Below are 22136 nucleotides of genomic sequence, written 5' to 3'. Positions count from 1 at the left end.
AGAACCCCTTCCATTTCAAAGCTCTAGTCATTCTCCACTGTTTCCTGTGATCAGCTTCTTCCCCATTCCCTCATTATTCCAGGTCCCTCTCCTGGACATAAAAAGTGGGTTATAGCAAGACATATAACCTAAGAACATACATAAGGAAAGCCATACTGGGTTGACCAATGGCCTAGCTAGCCCAGTATCCTGTCTTCTGACAGAAGCCAATGCCAGGTGCTTCAAAGGGAATGAACAGAACTGGCAATCCATCAAGTTATCCATCCCATGTCATCCACTCCCAGCTTCTGGCAAACAGAAGTTAAGGACACTCAGAGAATGGGGTGGCATCCCTGACCATCCTGGCTAGTAGCAACTGATGGACCTATCCTCCATGAATTTATCTAGTTCTTTTTTTAACCCTGTTATAGTTTTGGCCTTCATAACATCCCCTGGCAAAGAGTTCCACAGGTTGACTGTGTGTTGTGTGAAGACATACTTCCTTTTGTTTGTTTTAAACCTGCTGCCTATTAATTTCATTGGGTGACCCCTAGTTCTTCTATTATGTGAAGGCGCAAATAATATTTCATTATTCACTTTCTCCACACTAGTCAAGATTTTATAGACCTCTATCATGTCCATTCTTAGTCATCTCTTTCCTAGCTTAAAAGTCTTTTTAATGTCTCCTTTTACGGAAGCTGTTTCATACCCCTAATCGTTTTTATTGTCCTTCTCTGTACTTTTTCCAATTCTAATATATCTTTTTTGATATAGGGTGACCAGACCTGCATGCAGTACTCAGGTGTGGACGTACCATGGATTTATATAGTGGCATTGTGATAATGAAATGAAAATATCTATCCCTTTCCTAATGATTCCTAACAGGGGCGGCTCTAGACATTTCGCTGCCCCAAGCATGGCGGCATGCCGCAGAGGGTGCTCTGCCGGTCGCCGGTCCTGCGGCTCCGGTGGACCTCCCGCAGGCGTGCCTGCAGAGCGTCCGCTGGTCCTGCAGCTTCGGTGGAGGCGCGGGACCAGCGGACCCTCCGCAGGCATGCCACCGAAGGCACCCTGGCTGCCGCCCTCCCTGCGACCGGCAGAGCGCCCCCCGCGGCATGCCGCCCCAAGCACGCGCTTGGCGTGCTGGGGCCTGGAGCCGCCTCTGGTTCCTAACATTCTATTAGCTTTTTTGTCTGCTGCTGCGCTTTGAGCAGATGTTTTCAAAAAATTATCCACAATGACTCCAAGATCTCTTTGTTGAGTGGTAACAGCTCATTTAGACCCCCTCATTTTGTATGTATAGTTGGGATTATGTGTTCTAATGTGCATTACTTCACATTTATCAACAATGATTTTCATCTGTCATTTTGTTGCCATTCATTGTGCCGAATATGTACCCCCTCGTTTCAGATGGGTTTGTACTCCACATGGCTCAGCCATGCCTCTGCTGCCATTACCCGTGCTACTGTAGCTACATTTCTATTTATGCTCACACTAGCTCAATGAGAGCTAGCATGAGTATGTGTACACATGCAGGGAAATCACACCCTAGCTCAGTGTATAATAGAATATCAGGGTTGGAAGGCGTCATCTAGTCCAACCTGCTGCTCAAAGCAGGCCCAGTCGCCAGACAAATTTATGCCCCAGATCCCTAAATGACCCCCTCAAGGATTGAACTCATAACCCTGGGTTTAGCAGGCCAATGCTCAAACCACTGAGCTATTCCTCCTTTCTTAGTTGATAAATAAAGGCCCAATCTTGGTTTCACTGGCTTCAATGAAAATACTCGTGCAGGTTAAGACACAAAAAAGGAGTTTGAAGGAAAGGGCCTTAAAATCTGCTAATTGATTGCACACTATCAACGGTTACAAGAGTGCTTCCTGAATATAGGTAAATTAGTCAATAGCTAAGGGGCCAGTAGATGATGCTCAAGAATATGTATCAGAGTTCTTGGGGTTTGTTGGAGCAATAAAACTTGTTGTTTGTGCACTGCAAATGTCTTCCTTTTGTGCAGCTCTTTGCACTAGCTTTTAAAATCAGCCACAGAATTTGGAATATTTCTTAGTTTGTATTCAAGAGAGGTCTGGGATGTATGATAGGGAGCATGTAAGGCTAGGGTGCTTGACAAGGTTAAGCACAACTACATGGAGAAACTTGAATCAAATCTGCCCCCACTACGTGCGGCTCAGTATTGTCCCCTTTAATATTTAAAATAGGATATTTGCAAATGATGATCTAAGCCTAAATTTTCCAAATTGTCTTTATTTTTCAAGCACAATTTTGCACCAGCTGCTATATGGATCCACAACTTTGCACCTGTAAATGAATTGCAGATGCAAATGGTGGCAATTGGACATCTACCTACCTGTCTGAGAGTAAAAATCAGGTAAATTACATATACCATTTGTGCCTGCAGTTTATTGTGGATGCAAATGACAGGCTGCAAAATTAGAGACCAGGTTAAAGCCTGCCAGAAAATCAGGGCTTTATTGTCCAGATTTCCAGAGTTGCTGAGCACCCACTTGAGTTGTCATGGCAGCTACAGGCGATCAGCACTTCTGAAAATCAGGCCATGAGTGTTTAAATGTTTTACCTGGGAAACTTTCACCAAGGTCTTTTGCAAGAAGTAATCCAGCTGCACGTACCACAGTCCCCTTCTCATGCACAGAGATAGTCTGTTTAAAACATTTCATCTCCACGTAAACCTTGTTTGAAAATCACGTATTTACAAATTTCTGGCATTGTTAATTCTTGCTGCCAGCTCTGTGTTCTCTGACTCCTCTCCAGAGCCGTCCTATTTTATATCCACTGCAAAATAGTTTTACTGTTGGATTGTCAATATACAGATTCCAAACTGCAGTGAAGAAAAAAAGTGCCACTCACATCTGGAGAAGGGAGGAGGGGAAAGACTCATGGCGAGAAGAGTTCAAACTTTTGGTGGTGGGAATCAGAGTGTGGTCTGAGCTGACTCAGACCTTTTGTATACACGGCATCCTCACCTTCACAGCCCTGCCTTAGCGATGGGCCTTTTTCACAGATTTCCTTTCACTCTCCCCCCTTAGGGAGACTTGAAGCACATTCCCAAGGAGCGGTCACTATCTCAGACCCCTGTGCGCCCTTTTATTTAGTCACGTTTTGACACAGACCAGAAAACAGAGGTTAGGAGCAGGGGAAGAACATGTGCCATATGTGTATGAGTCAACTCTATTCACAGCAGAGCCCAGGACTGGGTCCTGAGATCAGTCTGCTGGGAGGGCGGCAGGAGGCTGCGGTGGACCTCCCGCAGGCATGCCTGCGGAGGGTCCGCTGGTCCCGCGGCTCCGCTGGTCCACCAAAGCCGCGGGACCAGCGGACCCTCCGCAGGCACGCCTGCGGGAGGTCCACCGGAGCCACCTGCCACCCTCCTGGCAACCGGCGGAGTGCCCCTCACGGCATGCTGCCCTGCTTGGGGCGGCGAAATGTCTAGAGCCGCCCTTGCCAGCCGCGGGTGTCTAACTGCAGCATAGACAGACCCAAAGATTGTAACTTGCTGAAATGATGTTTTAGTCACCCAAAAGCGTGTTTGGTTTGGTTTTACTTGTCACCATGCCCGTCTCTTCTGTTGTTACTTATCACTCAAATACCTCTTCTTTGTTAAACTCATTTTTGTTTTTCTTACAAAACTCTCTCAATGCTGTGTATTGAATGGATGTGTATTGAATGGCTCACCCCAACTAACAGGCCAGGGTGTGTGCTGTCTCTGCGGAGGCAGCAAGCATGATAACTTCTTTGAGGGTTCAGTGAGGGGGAGACTTGGGACTGGAAGGGCTGGTGGAAGCCAGGGTGCTGTTCTTGTGCTGCGAGCAGGCTGATGTGGCAGGACTCTGAGCCAGAGCAGCACAGCACAGAAGCACCCGGGGTTACTTGGCAGACAGTGGCACAGCCCTCACTGGCCTGGGTGAATCCCAAAACGTCACATCCATTAGAAATATTATGACAGTTACCTGTAGTTGGGAAGCCAGGAAATCCTTTCCCCAATACACATGGACAACCCATTTCCTCCACGTGTCTAAAAGTTCAGGGACTTCCCAGCCAGGCAATGATTTTTTTTTCCCAACTTCTTTCTCTCTTTTTATCTCTGGGTTGTGTTATCATTTGCTAAATACGTCTTGGCTTGCTATTTCGCTTATGCTGCATGGTAAATGTCTTTCTGTGTCGTCCCCAGCTGGGAATTCCATGCATAAATCACTGCTGTACAAATGCTCTTTGTGTGTGTGAGACTTTTGGCAGAGAAAGCGAGTTGAGTTCCACGCAATGCAAAGGGGACTGGGGTAAGAATGGAGCTGAAATGCAATGAGAGACATGGCGAGAGAGAGCGGATGGAGCCTTGATGCACATTGCTTTATACCCTCCCAGACTCCTCTGCCAAATATTAGCTTGAAGCCAAATTACTACCTATTTAGACAGTTAGCATCAGGGCCGGCTCCAGGCACCAGCTGAGCAAGCTGGTGCTTGGGGCGGCATATTCTATGGGGCGGCATTTCGCCCAATCCTAGGGCAGCATGGCTGGTTTTTTTTTTTTTGGTTTGGCTCCGGCCGTCCTGTAGGGGGCGGCAGTGCGGAGGAGGGAAGCGCCCTGAAGCAAACTGGGCAGGGCAGCCCCTGTTCTGCCCTCTCCACTGACTGGAGGGGCGCGGAGCCCTCCCGGCAGGCGGCACAGTGGTCGGGACCGCGGGACAACCGCCCCGCTGAAGCCCTGGCTGCCCCGCTGCTCTCTCTCTCCCCCACTCCCTCACCTTCCTCCCCGCTAGACTGGGTGCGCACTCCGCTGCACGTCTGCAGCACAGGGAGTCCCCCTGCACCCTGGCTCCAGCTGCCCGGCCGGGTTTTTTTTGTTGTTTTTTCCCCCCTGCTTTGCTGCTCCGGCCGTGCCCCAGGTTTTTTGTTTTGTTTTCTTTCCCTGCTTTGCCACTCCGGCCGTGCTGCAGGTCCCTCCCGCCCCACTGCTCCGGCCGCGCTGCTGGGTTTTTTTGTTTGGTTGTTTTTTTCCCCTCCTGCTTTGCTGCTCCAGCCGCGCCACAAGTTTTTTTGTTTTGTTTTCTTTGCCGCTCCGGCCGCGCTGCAGGTGTCCCCCCCCGACTTTGCTGCTCCAGCCACGCCACAGGTTTTTTTGTTTTGTTTTGTTTTTTTCCCCTCCTGCTTTGCCGCTCCGCCCCCCCCTTTTTTTTTGCTTGGGGCGGCAAAAAAGCCAGAGCCAGCCCTGGTTAGCATCAGTCACAAAATCTGCCTTTCCTCAATTTCCTAAAACCGTGCACTGAAGGGATGCAGTTTCAGTGCAGACAAGACCGAGTAGTCACCATGTATAAAGGAAATGAATCTTCTTTAAAAGAATTGTATTATGCAGCTCCATTCAGGCGTTAAACTGTTTAATGACCATTTCAAAGCTAAACCGCTGCCACTGATTGGAGAGAACATAAGCATGACATAAGCATGTTGCATATCTTACCATGTCAGCAAAGCAGCTATCAGGCTATGGGGTGGGGGGAACATGCAGGCCCTTTGCCACTGTACCATACATCTCAGCTGAGGTTTTCAAAAGTGGTTAGTGGTTTAGCCTGCCTCCATTTTTGGGTGCCCAATTTGAAGATTGGGGTATTAAATGGGGTTTGATTTAGAGAGTGGCTTCTCTGCGCACTTTGAAAATCAGGCCCCTTTACAGTGTTTCCGACTGGTAACCCAAACATTGAGGCATCTAAAATCACTCATTGCTTTTGAAAATCTTGGCCATCTGTCTTTCCCTCTAGATGCGTTAAATGGCCTGTTGGTGTTTCCTTCACCCCCAGGGTTCAGTAAGAAAACGTTACTGATTCAGTAGTACCGTGTATGAGGCTGAAGCGTGGGGCTCCTTCGTATCTGGGTTTTATTGAAACTGGCATATGCTGCAGAGTTGAAAACCCGTGGGCTTGAGAGGAACGGTCCAAAAGGACAGTGATAGCAGAATGCTGATTGACTACAGTCACTGAAGAAGCAACCATCTGCAGCAGGAGGGGAAGGAGAACCCAGTATTGCTTTAGAATAATGGAATGTGTGACCTTACCTTGGACTGGCTTTTGGGTCCAGGTGGTGGTGGGGAGATCCCTCAGGATGCTTCAGCAATAAACCCACATTCCAGACTTGCTTAACTTGGTTACTTTTTTACACCAGTGGAAGATGTGCCTAAGCCAAGATGGCAGGATTGAACTCCAGCTGTACAGACTGAGTGCTTGCTACAAGTGCACATATCCTTTGCTTGCAGCAAAACAGAGATCTGACTGGATATGGGAAGCCCATCGTCCATGCAGAATGAAAGCCCCACACCTTCTATGAAACTCTTGAAAGTTGCCCTGGTTTAGGGGTGGGATGGGAAATCAGATGCTATGGGTGTAATTAACAAAGGTGCTCCACGTTGGCCTAATTTTGGCTCCCACTAAAATCAAATTAATTCAGTGGGAGTAGAGTTAAGCCAATCCTGAGTACATTTGATAATTGCATCCCCTTGTGTATTTCTACCCCCCATGTATGGCCACCAAAGACTGGCTCATAGAAACACAACCTTGAGCTTCTGGCAAAGTGCAGGGTGAGTACTTGACTTTAATAATATGCTGAGGTTCAGCCACTAGTTTGTATGAAAGTCATGGATTTTCTCACAGATGCCCGTCAAAGGTTAATTAAACCTTTCTGGATTTAGCTTGGGCGTTTTGTTTACAGACAGGATTTGTTGTGGGCATCTGAGCAACTGTTCCCTCACCACCCTTGCCCTGACCCAAAGACTAGACTGAAATAAAACCCTCAGTTTGTCACCCAATCCTTCATTCTGCAACAACAGCATGTACTTCTTTCTTTCTCAATTCCCCATGTGGCTGCTATCAACATAGCTTTCCTCCGGCCACAGGAAAGCTGAATCAATGTCTCTTCTCCATTATATGTCTGCTCCAGTCTCCGCAGAGCCCCCTCCGTATCACACTATTTCACTGGTAGTTTTGCCTGCGGGACTGGATCTTTCTGAGCATCTGACTCTAAGCTTGGTTCTTTGTGGTCTTGTTTCCCAGAATCCATACAAAGTTGGCCTCATTTTGGGTTTCACTGCAGACTCAAAACTCAGCCAGGGCACTGAAGGTTTGCGGAACAATGAGGTTCACATAGGTTCTAGGTGAAACCTGGTAAAATTCCATCTTTTTGGCTCTGCTTTGAGTTTTTATGATTGTTTTTGACCTCAAAATGCAGAGCATAACTCTGGGAGCGAGGAAACTCTTACAAACCAAAGCCAAAAGGAAGGATTGCATGAATTTGCATGAGTTGTTTGGGAGCCAAGTTTTGAGTAGTTCATCTCCCCACATACCACCCATCCGGTTCTTGCACTGCATAAAAGTCAGTTGAAGTTAGCATCATTTTCTCAGCTAGTTGTTCCTTGGCTGCTGTAAAATAGATTACACCTGCAGGCAAAAATGGCTTAGACAGTAATGTCTTCTTCAGCATCCTTGTTCATTCTCAAGACTATGCTGAGCACTAATTACCATAGATCTTGTTTTGTTCTTCCAGGCAATCAATATCTATTCTTTCTGGAATGACAGTTTGAAAGCAAACAAAGAACCCCATGCCAGATATATAGAAAGCAAGGGGATGTCACTATCATGTTGGGTAACAGAAGACTGTCATTCTATAGGATGACATTTCTTGAGGTTTCTCATCTGCAACATATTCCTGGGAGGGTTGTCAGTCTGCAGCAGGGCCTGTGCTTTCCTCCCACTTTGTGAGTGCATTCTGGAGGCCTGAATTCTTTTGATTGACAATGACAGGTAGCCTTATCAGAGCTCTTTCCCGTTACAACCCTGTGATTGGCTAGGCTGAGCCCTTATATGGGTAGAAAATTCTTCTCTGTAGAAAGAAACAATTATAAAGCATTTTAAGAACAACCAGCTGAGTGCTTTTCACAGCTGGCAGTTCTTGTTTATGACAAGTAACAACAACAACAACAAAAAAAGGCAAGTTTATTTTGAAAGGGCACTTAGTGACCATGAGAAGTCAGGTTCTGTAGTTAACAGGGTGATGTGCAGAAAACAATGGAATACTCAGGCTCCCAAGTGGAATTAATTTGGAGCTTGTAATAGGGTCTGATCGCAGGTAGGCATATATTTCTTTGGATCTGGCACAGTTAGCTGTTGCCCAAGTGAATAGCAGCTTGTGGCTTTATTATAGAAGACACACGCTGGTAAAAAACAAAAACAAAAACCTTTCAGATCTCTAAGAGCACATCAGGCCATTAGGACTCTGTAAGAAAATTGTTTCCTTGGTGCCAGAGTCTGGTTCATCAGGGCAGATTGTAGCTACTCCTAAGTCACTTAGAGGCTTTGGAAACTTCCACCCTAGGTCTATTTTTTATGCTTGTTACAGGTAGTGCATTCTGGATCAGACTGTTCACCCCTGCTCTGGCACCTTTTATACAGGGTAAAGCGCTTGAGTGCTATAAAGAGACCTTAAAAGCCCTGTATCTGGCCAGGGCAGGATTTGCTTAGCACAGGCATTGTGCAAGGCCATCTTGGGGTCGGGGGATGCTGGGGATGAGGCTGGGGGTGAAGGGCATTTTGGGGGTGAAGCTTCAGCATATCCATAGGGACAGGCTGTCATAGCCTAGACAGGTCTGCAGGGATATCAGTGTTGCATAAGACTGCACCAGTCTCTGCGGCAGCCTTAAAACCAACTTAGCCCCACCACCCTTCCCTCGATCAGTGAGTTCTCTGCTGCACCTCTAAGAAGCAGAGGACAGAATCCTCTCTCTGACTTTATTCTGTGGTCATTGGCAAGACAGCACAATATCCAGTCAACCTCACAGAGCATGTAATAAATACTGCACAACGTTATACATCCATCATTCCTATGCATCTGTGTATGCTTTGTTATCATGCAAATGGAGAAGGCAGTTGCCTTGGCAAAGCTCAGTATTAATCAAACATGTCACAGTGATTCCTCTCTCATTAGGAAAAATTGCGACGCGTGTTTGGAGCTGATGGATACATCTCAGTCATCTTGCAATTCTGTCTTGGTACTCAAAGAACTAAACCGCCTGTGGCTTCGTACAGATCTATCCCCAGAAGCTCTTCTTTTCAGCTGCAGTTTTCCTTAAGCTTATTATTGGAAGAAATGTCAGAGCCTTTGAATTTGGATAGTTTGCATCGTCTCTCTTTTTTTGTTGCTTGTTTCTCAGTTGGGTAAGTTCTTCAATCCCCATTCAGTCACTTGTGCTTTGTTTAAGCCTTTTCAAATGTTGCTCCATCAAACACTTCCAGATGAATCATCCAACAAATTATGGGCAGCCGCAGGCAAAGAGGGAGATTACTCTGCAGGGGAAAGAAACAAATTTCTCAGTTTTGTTGTTTACTCTTCTGCTTGGAATGTTGCTCATATTTCAATGGCAGGGCAATTCTGACCTGTTTGTAGCTTATGTCTAATGTGTTTTTTCACTCTATGTCCGGGATAGTTGATGTCCATCCACAGGAAGGTCAGACATCTAATTTTAAAAGGCTAATATGCTGCTTATGCTCCTTAATGAAATAACATCCATAGCTTCCATGTAATGATCTTAGCAATAAAGGAAGGATCCTACAAACCCAGCTTCCACTGGAAGACAGAGTGAGCCAGCAGGTGCTGACAGTAACTGCAAGGGCTGAGTGAATCCATGTGGGCCTGCACCGTATCCCCCAAGTCCCTCAAGGTCCAGGTGCTTCCAACACCATCTAATTGACTCTCCTTTCAACCCCCTCTGTCTGTTTCCCTGCACATACGCTTTCATACCAAACCTGCCTCTTGGCTGTAGGATAGGCCCAGCGGAAGGAGGTAGCAATGTTTATCATGAGTTGGCTGGGGGCCAGTGGGACAGACGGTAACTAGAAAAAGTGGCTGATGAGATGTACACACCCAACGTGACCTCAGACATTTTGCTTTGTCTTTGCTTGCTTGTCTGTCTTGTCTGTTTGGACTGTAAACTCTTCAGGGCAGGTTTCACCACATTCTAGGCACTACTTGAGTCCAAATAAATTAATATAAATAATAATAATTAATAATTCACTTGCACTTTACTCTCAGACAGGACTTCACATTTGAGAGTGGTCATAATAGGAGGAAGGAAAGAGAGAGAAAGAACTTGACACTGGAAAGAAAAGAAGCATAGTTCAGCTGGGTTTCTCAGATCTTTAAGCCCCTAAATTAGTTCAAAAACTGACTTCAGTCAGAGGAAGACACACACACTAATAAAGAGCTTCCATACACCTAAGAAGAGAATTGGACTCTTTGAGAGAAGCTTACAGACAGTTAAGCATGTGTTAAAGTGTTTTGCTGGATCAGGGTCTCTAACCATCATCTTCTCCAGTTTCCTAGGAAGTTTGTTGAATCCCTTGCGGACCATTTCATTTCTGTGTTCCATTTAATAGTGAAATGGGGATGAAAAAGCCACTTTGAGCACCATCACTTCATGGATGGTCCAAGGAGACTATGGTTGGAGAAGAAATGGATAATAACTTTGTTCTTCTCGACAGAGATGTATTAAAGGAAATGCAGAGGCACCTGATTTTAGAGGATCTGTTCCAAAGATACTGGGCCACAGCCTCAGCTGGGTGAAATTGGCATAATTCCATTGATGTCCACAGAGCTGCAATAATTCACACCAGCTGATGATTTAGCCCATAAAGGGAATGCTGGATAGGTGTCTATCACACTGCCTATCTGAACAAAAGTGGGGGAAACTGATATCTTATCATCTGTTTCCCCCCCTCTAAACTGCTGAGATGATAGCCAAGCTCCTTGGCAGTTTCCAGAATCCCTAAACCTTTTTGATTTAGCCTTGTCCTTGAATTCTCCTACATTAATATTTTCAGCCTCCTGCCACCTCCCCTAATTATTCTGTTACTAGTTAAATACAGTACATGATATGGGATATCTACAGTAGATTTTACCTGATCTTTTAAATGCTGGCTGCTTCTTTGTTGGGGCTCCATTATAGATCATTTCATTCATGTTTTGGAGCCCTTATCAGCAGTATATCCAGAATAATGAAAAGCTAGGCATTTTATCTTAAATGTAGTTTGATATCTAGTAGGGCTGTCAACTAATCGCAGTTAACGTACACAATTAACTAAAAAAATTAATTGTGATTAATCACCATTTTAATCACACTGTTAAACAATAGATGACCAATTGACATTTTTTAAATATTTTGGATATTTTTCTACATTTTCATATCTATTGTATTCTGTGTTATAATTGAAATCAAAGTGTATATTATTTTTGATAAATATTTACACTTTAAAAATGATAAACAAAAGAAATAGTATTTTTCAATTCACCTCCTTCAAGTACCATAATGCAGTCTCTTTGTCATGAAAGTGCAACTTACAAATGTAGATTTGCACTCAAAAACAAAATAATGTAAAATTTCAGAGCCCACAAGTCCACTCAGTCCTACTTCTTGTTCAGCCAATTGCTAAGACAAACAAGGTTGTTTACATTTACAGGAGATAATGCTGCCTGCTTCTTATTTACAATGTCACCAGAAAGTGAGAACAGGCATTTGCATGGAGTTTTGTAACCAGCATTGCCAGGTATTTACATGACAGATATGCTAAACGTTTGTATGCCCTTCATGTTTCGGCCACCATTCCAGAGGACATGCTTCCATGCTGATGATGCTCATTTAAAAAATAAATTTAATTTGTGACTGATCTCCTTGGGGGAGAATGGTATGTCTCCTGCTATGTTTTACCTGCATTCTGCCATATATTTCATGTTATAGCAGTCTCAGATGATGACCCAGCACATGTTGTTCATTTTAAGAACATTTTCACTGCAGATTTGACAAAACACAAAGAAGACACCAATGTGAGATTTCTAAAGATAGCTACTGCACATGACCCAAGGTTTAAGAATCTGAACTGCTTTCTAAAATCTGAGAGGGATGAGGTGTGCAGCATGCTTTTAAAAATTCTTTAAAAAGCAACACTCCGATGCATAAACTACAGAACCCGAGCCACCAAAAAAGAAAATCAACCTTCTGCTGGTGGCATCTGACTCAGATAATGAAAATGAACACGCATCAGTCCACACTGCTTTGGATTGTTATCAAGCAGAACCTGTCATCAGCATGGACGCATGTCCTCTGGAATGGTGGTTGAAGCATGAAGGGGACATATGAATCTTTAGTGCCTCTGGCACTAAATATATTGCGATGCCAGCTACAACAGTGGCATGAGAACACCTGTTCTTACTTTTAGGTGACATTGTAAACAAGAAGCGGGCAGCATTATCTCCTGCAAATGTAAATAAATTTGTTTGTCTGAGTGATTGGCTGAACAAGAAGTAGGACTAAGTGGACTTGCAGGCTCTAAAATTTTACATTGTTTTATTTTTTAATACAGTTTTGTTTATACATTCTATATTTGTAAGTTCAACTTTCATGATAGAGATTGAACTACAGTACTTGTATTAAGTGAATTGAAAAATCCTATTTATTTTGTTTTTTAAATAATAAAAATAGGTATATCTCCAATTATTATTATTATCTCCTAGAACTGGAAGGGACCTTGAAAGGTCATTGAGTCCAGCCCCTGCCTTCAATAGCAGGACCAAGTACTGATTTTTGCCCCAGATCTCTAAATGGCCCCCTCAAGGATTGAACTTACAACCCTGGGTTTAGCAGGCCAATGCTCAAACCACCAGGGGGAGAGGTGAAGGGCAGAGGAGTTAATTTCTTAGCATTCAGCATGGACTTTGGGTACCCTGGAAGTGGGATCTAGAGGGCCCCATCACCAGAAGGAGTGGACCACCAGCAGGATTGAATAGCATTTGGTGCAGGTGATGGAGGAGAAGGCTCGGGAACAGCACACCCAGCCACGAGGGTGCACCAGCTGGTAAGCTGCTCTTCTGCATGCTTGTAAATATTGTTTTGTCCATAATAGAGAAACCCCTGAAATGCAAATACGAATAGTTTTTGTTGGCTTTGAGCATGGAAGTAAGAGTGTGTGTATGTGTGTATATATATATAAAAACAGGAGACTTTTGTATCGAAAGTGGCTGTTAGTAGTTCTTGTGTGACTCACATGTAGGTTTTTACTTTCAATGTGACATTTGTATCTCAACACACTGTAACACTATCACATCACTGTCCATATTAAACAGAACTGACCATGGGCCCACCAGAAATTACAGGCCAAACTTCTCAAAAGTGGCCACTGGTTTTTGGCCTCTCTCTTTTTGAGAGGCCAACTTAAGACACCTTGGGCCTGATTTTTTTTCCCCAGAGGTGTTGAGCTTGTAGCTTCTTTTGACTTCAGATCAATGTGTGAGTTCTCAGCACCTCCTGACATCAGTCCCACATTGGGTGGCCAAAAAATGAATCATTCCAAGTTATTGGCCATTTATAGACATATGGCTGGTGGATGTTTTGGAGCATGGATTTGTTGGGGAGGGGTGTGTGACAGATATGGCAATATCCTGGACAAACCTTATTGAATGAAGCATTTTAGGAGCACATTGTATGAAAATGCAAGTGTTTATCTGCTATTGTGGGATTGTATGTAGCTTGGCTAGGAGACATGACTAACGTAAACCTTGGGAAGTGTTATGAGCTCCGTAAGGCAATTCCTGCACCAGTAACAAGATTAAAAGAACATTCAAATTGGGAGGCTAAACACCAAAAGCAAGACATTTTGCAGTTTTACCATGTGTCAGCCAAGGCCTAGCCACAATGGCCAACCTCTGAGGCTGTGGCTACACTTAGCACTTCAAAGCGCTGCCGCGCGCGCGCGCGAAGCTGCATGTGTGTAGTCCACCAGCAGAGAAAGGGAGCCCAGCGCCAGTCCTGTCCCACCTCCCCCTGGGGAATAAAGAAGCGCTGGCAGGAGCCGCGCAGCAGCTCAGCTGGGCTTTGACACCTGGCGCGCTTTGCAGCGCCGCCAGCAGCGCTGAGAGGTGTTGTTTTTCACACCTGCTGCGCTTGCAAAAAATAGTGTAGCCAAGCCCTTAATGTGCTTAGTTTTTCAGCGTGCTCTTCTAAGCATTTGTAACACATCGGCCAAGAGTATTTTGCCCCCCTCTAGTGAACGAACATTGCAAAGAGATAAGTCTGCTACTGCTTTCAGGCTAACGGACATGGTTCTTTAAACAAAACAGCAGAAACTGTTAGGCTCACTGACAGGCCTATGTCACTAGAATATCCTTGGTTTTATGGGATTATGCCCCAATCTTAACATAGCGTTGGACTGAAGAATCCTCTTCATCTTGGAAATGTTGCTAGGTCTCCTGGGAATTTATCAATCAATGCAAATAGCCATAGTTTTTGCTTTCTGATATGTGGTGCTCTGGGGAGACTGCCTCATAGGGCTCTGTGTGCACAACAGGGAACATGGATGAAGGGTCCTTATTTTCACCAAGGTTGGTAACAAAATTGCTTGTGTGTAAATGGTTTTCTGCTCTCTAATCATTAAGTGCATATTTTTTCCGTGCTGTTTCGTGTAAGTAACAGACGGCCGTTCTTGATGTTGCCCAGTAACGTAGCCCACATAGATTGGAACTATAGCCACCGTCAATGCTCCTGTTTTCAGTGTCACAACAGCTGGCTGGAAAAAATGATTGTAAGTGACGTGCTTCAGTATTAGTGCAGACGTCAGTCGTAAAATGAATAATGTTTCTCTTTCTTGGCTTTCATTTGTTCTTCTCAAGAGAAGGCCGTATTACTTGAGTTATTTTGTGTTAAAAGACATCGGGGATAAGAATGTGTCAGGCCATCATTAAGGGGATGCAGCATTCCAGTTCATTTAGAAAACAACAAAGAGATTTTAGTTAAACAGGAATTCAGTGCAGTATTGGGTACATGAACACACAGCACCCTTCTGACTCTACTGACAGCGTGGTATAAAGGCATATGTACTACAGGGCCATCACCATGGCCCCAGCTCCTGGAGATGTGGTTACATCTGAGTTATCATTTTAAGAAAAGAAAAGGGTAAGTATTTAGCCTCTTGGTTGGGGAGAGAAGCTGAAAAACATGAACTGCATGTAAGCGCAGCAGCAATATTATATACCTGAGTCTGCAGAGAGCCTGAAACAACAGATCTGGGAAAAGCGAACTGCCTCATCTCAGTATGAGGGTTAACTCAAAAACTCATTGCTGGGGGCCCCCCAAGAATGTTGGTAGATGAAGCTGTTAGGGGCAGGGATGTCTTTTTGTTCTGTATTTGTACCACACCTAGTATAAGGGGTCCAGGTCCGTGACTGGGGCTCCCAGGCACTACCACAATACAAATAATAATAATAATTAATAGTGTATGCAGAGGACCTGGCCCACCTACACAAACACATACACCACAGCGGCTCAGATAAGTGCTGAGGGCCCCTCTGCTGCCACTCCTGCCGGTCTCCTGGTGGGGAGGGGCTGCTGCTGCTCCTGGAGATGAGGCAGAGGCCGGCTGCTGCCACTACTGGCAGGAAGAAGCAGAAACCTTCCTACTGCACCCACCTCTCCAGTAGGGGCGGGGTCATGGTTCAGAGTTGGGATCATAGTGAGCCCTGTATCTTGGTATGTCTGGGCAATGGGATCGCCTTAATTTGGGCATGATGCTTGTACGCCATCAAACCTTTGCTATTGAAAAGAAATCACATGGCCCATAAACACCCAGAGCTTGAGATTCCTTGAGGAATTAAAGATCTCTGGCCAAAATTCAGCTGGAAGTTATACAGGTGTAAATCTGGAGTGACTCCACTGAAATCAAGTGCATATTAAACTCCCTTCATCGAAGACCTGATTCAAAACCCACTGAAGTCAACAGTAGTCTTTCAAGGGGCATTGGCTAAGGCTCTGGAAGGAGAGATGACAGTCTTAGTAGACATCCCAGTGTTTCTCTACTGGATTTTTTTTTTTAATCATTCAAGAAGGGTAGGGATCGGTGTCACAGGCCAGATCTAAACACACAAGTTGCACTACTTTAAGGAAATCAGTGCAACATTTCCACCACTTTAACTAAACATGTAACTTATGTGTGTAGACAAGGCCACTGGAGCTAGCCTCCTTTCTGACAGTGCCTCCAGGGCTGCTTTGCACATGAATGGGACAAACACTCAGAGGGAGGATGCAGCATTTCAGTTCCTCTCCTTGGCTTACTCTTTCCTTCAATGGAAGCCAAATCTAGAGCTGCTGTCGGTGCCAGGCTCCTGGTCATTGCTCAGGCCATGTTTCAGTCTGGCTTTTGTGGAAAGCGGCCTGCAAGTGATTGAAGAAGGGCTCCTGGCACTACCTTTCTTGCACACTGAGACCGGGCGAGGCTAGGCGCAGTCTGTCCTGTGCCGTTCCAGGAGAAAGGGGTGCACTGAGAAATGCTGACACACTTCGAGCACATTGCAAGATCAAACCCAGAATATATGGCTACCACTTTTACCCGCTTTGGGCATAGCTCTGTGCCTGGAATATGGATCCAGAACAATTCCATTGTTTACCATTTAAACATGAGCTATAGAGTACTCAGCTGCCAATTTCCTGGGGAAAAGGCTGCAACAATCATCTATTACCTATGCTGCTACCTCCTCCTCCTCCTCCCTGCTCCCACCCCCCGACTCTTAGGCCACATACATAAGATCGAGCAATTCTTTTCCAGCAATTGGACTTTGGTTTTGGCTATGTTAAGTTTTTCTTCTGTGATTTAATAGTCTATTAACTATTTTGCCTCCATTCACAAAGTGAAGATAAATCAGCTCTTTGCAAGCAGGTCTCCAGCTAGGTCTGAAAAGGCATGAAAACCATAAAGCACTGGGGGTTTTATTAATAGGAAGTGAGTCCTAGCTGAGGCATCTGAACCAAGGAGAAATGATAGCAGATTGCTGTAAAATGTTTCTCCTTTGGGCGGTGCAGCTAGGTTTGTGTTGTCTGATTTGCTCTAGCTGGTCAGGCTTCTAGGCTGTAAAAACTGTTCTGCCACAGTGATTGTCTGAAGAAAGAGTTAATCCTGAATCCATGCTTAGTTTACCCTATTGGGGATGGGGACGGGGACCCTTCCTACCATCTGATAAGCAGGTCAGAATCAGGCTTATGCAGCCTAGCGTGTTTCAGCAGCACTTTGCTGTTCACTTGGGGCCCAGAGTGCTCCTTGAAGTCATTGGAGTTTTTTCCATTGACTGGATCAGGCTTTTGTTGGAACCGTTGTTGGGTCGGTCTTTCTCCATGCTGTATGGATTTGCCGCAGTGCCTATTAATGCTCTGGCAGGCAATGCAACCCAGATATGGCACTTGGCAATAGCACAGCTCCCATCATGCAAGCATGGACTTTGAGACCACAGGCAGAAATCACAATACTGGCACTTGTGATGCTGGGGAGTGGTCCCTGGCAACAGGGTAAAATTAGCTTCCCTGTGTCAGAAGACAGAAAGCCTGTGATGGAATGGCATTGCTATCTCTTCCTCTGTTTCAAATGCGCCAGGAATACAGTGTTGCTCCGTTATCTTATTAAGTTCAATTCAGATAAATGATGGCCTCTTGGACACTTTCTCTGTATGTGTATTTTTCCCCCCTTCCTCTACTTTGTTTCCTGCCCTGAGCAATTAAATAATTAAGCTGGTCAGAAGTTCACCATGGTTTTATTTCTTTTGGATGTGAGACACTTGGTTCAAGTAGTAAAATAACAGCCATGCTGCAAGTGACCTAAAAATCTCTAGCACTTGCCAGACTTATCCCTGGCATGCTGGGTCACCAGTCTGAATTCATTCCCTGGTGTGGTGCAGGGTAGCAGTGGAAACAGTCCAAGACAGGCCCCTTCTTAGTTTCTACTTATCCCTCTGCTCTGACCCCCAACTTTTTCTGCTTCCAGATGCCAGAAAGGAATTTATTTACTTTTGAGCAAATAATCTAAATATCCAGTGAAGTGATCTGAAGGTCCTGGAAAAAATTACAAATGGGATTTGGATGTTGGAATCTGGTTCTTTGAAATGTGTGAAAGGGGAGATGCCATTTGCAGTATTTCTCTTTCAGTCAGTAGTGCTAAGGAAAGATGGTTCTGAGTTCCTGGATCTGAAATTCCCTAAGGCTCAAATGGATCTGTTGATTGGGTCAGATCCACCTTGCAGGGATTGACCCAGGCTTAGAATGCTGGATCCAAATTTCCCCTAAGTTCAGATAGATTTGTATCTGGGAATCTAGTTCAATTCACCGTTTAGAGATGAGCCTCAGCCATAAAATTTGGATCTGGGCCCAGGACCAACCTTTCCAAAGTTTGAGTAGGAGGGGAACAATATGGCAGCCGAGTTTGTCTCCAGCTCTGAGCACTATTTGTTTCTCCCTTGTCTCTGTTCTTCCTGTAAGTGAGATATGAAATCAAACAGACAATATGCAAATGTATTTGATTCTATGCGTCTTGAAAATGCTAATTTACGGTGGTGAGATTCTGAAACTGACATCAAGGTTACACGCAGCCAGTCTGTGGCTATTGTTGAAAACTCTTGGGTGAAGCAGAGGATTGGCTTGATGCAGCCATTCCTTTTTCTTTACAAAAAGGTTCAAAGAGAAAATGTCTTTGCATATTTTAAAGGGGTGAAGAGAAGGGAGGACTGAAGTGGTTGCAAAAGCACCAGTGGATGTCCGTTCGCTGTGGGATTCAAAGAACTGTACAGCATTTCCCCATTTTCAGCAGCCAAAAAAACTCTGTAAAATTAGCTTTATTGCAACGAGACTTTAGAGCCGCTAACTGTGCATTGGGAGAAGAGATTAAAATTGAAAAGCAGCTCCCTCTTTTATCTGAGGAACTGACGGAAAGATGACAAAATGTTTGTTGGAATGATAGAGATCAAATGTTCTAATTCATGTCATATTTCATAGTGCTAATTTATACATATTTGTTTCTATACCAAGCTGGCAAGTTTCAAGGCAAGATCTGCCAGGGATCAGGAAAAAAGTCTGTAGATCCTTTGAAACTAATAGCATGTATTTGTAAAGTTATTTGGTGTTGATTGCTTAAACAGAATCATGTCTCTTAGAGACAGTAACAGGCTGCTAGGCCATGTAAGAGGCAGTATGGCCAGTGGGTAGGGCACTCGACTCGGACTTGGGAGTCCAGGGTTCTCTTCTAAGCTCTGCTGCTGGGTAACCTTGGCAAAGTCAAGTCACTTCTCTGTGCCTCCATTTTGCCATCTGTAAAGCAGAGATACTGGTACTTACCTCCTTTGTAAAGCGCTCCGAGGCTTACAGATGAATAGGTAGCTCTTATGTGGCATTTTTCTAGTTCAATAAACCGTTCCTCCTCTTGCCAGGGCAGGATTGTTCTCTGCAGTCTGTTTTATAGCATTTTGGCCAGTTCCCTATTAAATGTCCCAAGAGATGGTGCCTCTTCCATTTCCCTATTACACATTCTGATCGATCTCACAGCAAGGAAATCTTTCATGTAATCATAGAATCTCAGGGTTGGAAGAGACCTCAGGAGGTCATCTAGTCCAACCCCCTGCTCAAAGCAGGACCAACACCAACTAAATCATCCCACCCAGGGCTTTGTCAAGCCAGGCCTTAAAAACTTCTAAGGATGGAGATTCCACCACCTCCCGGGGAAACCCATTCCAGTGCTTCACCACCCTCCTAGTGAAATAGTTTTTTCTAATATCCAATCTAAACCTTCCCCACTGCAACTTGAGACCATTGCTCCTTGTTCTGTCATCTGCCACCACTGAGAACAACCTAGCTCCATCCTCTTTGGAACCCCCCTTCAGGTAGTTGAAGGCTGCTATCAAATCCCCCCTCACTCTTCTCTTCTGCAGACTAAATAAGCCCAGTTCCCTCAGCCTCTCCTCCTCATAAGTCATGTGCCCCAGTCCCCTAGTCATTTTCGTTGCACTCTGCTGGACTCTCTCTCCTATTTGTCCACATCCTTTCTGTATTGGGGGCCCCAATACTGGACACAATACTCCGATTGTGGCCTCACCAGTGCCAAATAGAGGGGAATAATCACTTCCCTCGATCTGCTGGCAATGCTCCTACTAATGCAGCCCAATATGCCATTAGCCTTCTTGGAAACAAGGGCACACTGCTGACTCATATCCGGCTTCTCATCCACTGTAATCCCCAGGTCCTTTTCTGCAGAACTGCCATTTAGCCAGTTGGTCCCCAGTCTGTAGCAGTGCATGGGACTTCCTGATAGGCTGAACCTCTTTTTCCTTAATTTCATCCCGTTACTTAGCATTATGCCTTCCACGTACCACCCTAAAAACTCCTCTATTTCCTTAGATTCTAGTTCAGCCACTTTTACTTATATTAAGTGGTAATTTACTCTGCCGGGAGTGTCACTGGTTCTAGCAGGACTACTTGCAAAGTAAAATACTCCTCAAAATGAGTAGGAGAAGCTGGATCTTGGTGTGTTTAATCCTTCGGTTGTTTGTAGATGTGCCCATTCAGTCAGTGTTGAGTCTGGCTGTACATATTTAGCTCTTTTAATCTTTCCTCTTAAGTCAGCCCCTCCAGCTCTTTTATCATTTCTGTGGCTCACTTTTATCTTCTTTCCACTGCAACCTGAATTTCTCAGTAAGGCTCTTGCCTTCTGGGGTTTTGATCTAAGTGTCGAGAATATGTCACAGCTGAAGCTGGCCAGGGAATGTGCCTGGCCTGCTTCTATAGGGAGATGATTAATTGCAAGAAGAAAAACACTTACTCTCCAAAGAAAGTTAGTGAGTGTCATGGTAAGAGGCTGGGAAAAAAAATAGCTTTGGAGCTAGTAATGGGGAAGTTAACGTAAACGTGATATGGATCTCAAGAGAAACACTGCACGGATGCTAGATCGTTTCAGCAAACTTATGCTATTTGATCTGGGGGATGTGTTGTATTCAATTTACACACTCCTTTCTCTCAGACCTTTTTGCCAATGCATCTCATCTAGTGAATCATGAAATGAGAAGTTCATGTGCAGCACACAACTATCTCCCCCAGTGCATGTGCCTGAGGGGTGGCAAGGGGACCACAGGTTCACCTTTCTCCATTGCCCCCAGTACATTTAGGCCTGTTGCAGCCTCATCAGGCAGCCATTGCTGCCCCAGCTAGCCACCATCCCTGAAATAATGTAGGAGTCTACATGTGTGGAGCTTCTACCTGTCTCAGGAGGAAAAAAAGAAAAAGTCAGTCAGGGGCTTCTAAATGCCAAGAAAACCCCAAACAATTATTTATTTGTGAAAGACTGAGCTTGACCATTCACTCTCTGCCAGATCTTTCCTTCTGTAAAGGGTGTGAACTTGTGTCCTATGTCGCATTGGAACATGAGGGGTAGAAGCACCTCTCCCTCGGATAGGGAGTGGATTTGGGAGGAAGAGTGGCGACTCCGCAACCCTCTTCTCCCCCCCTCCCTCCCATGGAAGCCTGGTTATTTTACAGATTGTTGGAGAGAGACTATCCCAAAGGCACAAAGGAAATCTGTGACAGAGCCAGGAATATAATTTAGGCTTGGAAGGATTAGATTTTTATTAGTAAATGTTGGTAAACACAGATTTATTTTTACCATGTATGCACAAACGGGTGGAAAAATATTTCCATCGATGATCAGAATTTACAGATAGATAGAGAAAGAAAAATGTTGCTTGAGAACATATTAATTTGATATAAGGATATTGTGCTGTTGACAGTTCGCATTTTAACAGTTATAAAGCTTTAACTTTTCTGAATCTACTGTAATTGTCTGAAACGCGTAACTTCAACAACTGTAAAAATGTAAATAGATTAAAATAGCTAAAAGGTGCTAAAAAGTCCATAATTTGTGAAAATTTAAACAGAAAAAATGCTTAAAAATAAACATTGATATCTGTTGAAATTATATATATAAATTAATTATGACAAGCCTAAATATAATCCAGGTTCCCCATTGTGTTTTAACCACAAGACAGTCTTCCTCCCATACTGGCATCAACATGTGCTGTACATGGTAATTACTAGCCTGCTTCTGGTCACAGAAGGATTTGGATTCACTCCCATTTAAACATACATTTGTTGCAAAACTGCATGAAATGAACACAAGTGATGTCTCTGTGATTTCTCTTATAAAGCTCTACTGCACCGTATGTTTAGTTTCAATGTAAGTATTTAGATAAGATCATTATATACCCTTTCTTAACAACTGTGGCAAACCCAGGACAAATGGCTACAA

This window comes from Mauremys reevesii, linkage group 10 (assembly GCF_016161935.1).
Source record: "Mauremys reevesii isolate NIE-2019 linkage group 10, ASM1616193v1, whole genome shotgun sequence".
Taxonomy (NCBI): domain Eukaryota; kingdom Metazoa; phylum Chordata; order Testudines; family Geoemydidae; genus Mauremys; species Mauremys reevesii.
This window is presented reverse-complemented; position numbering follows the sequence as displayed.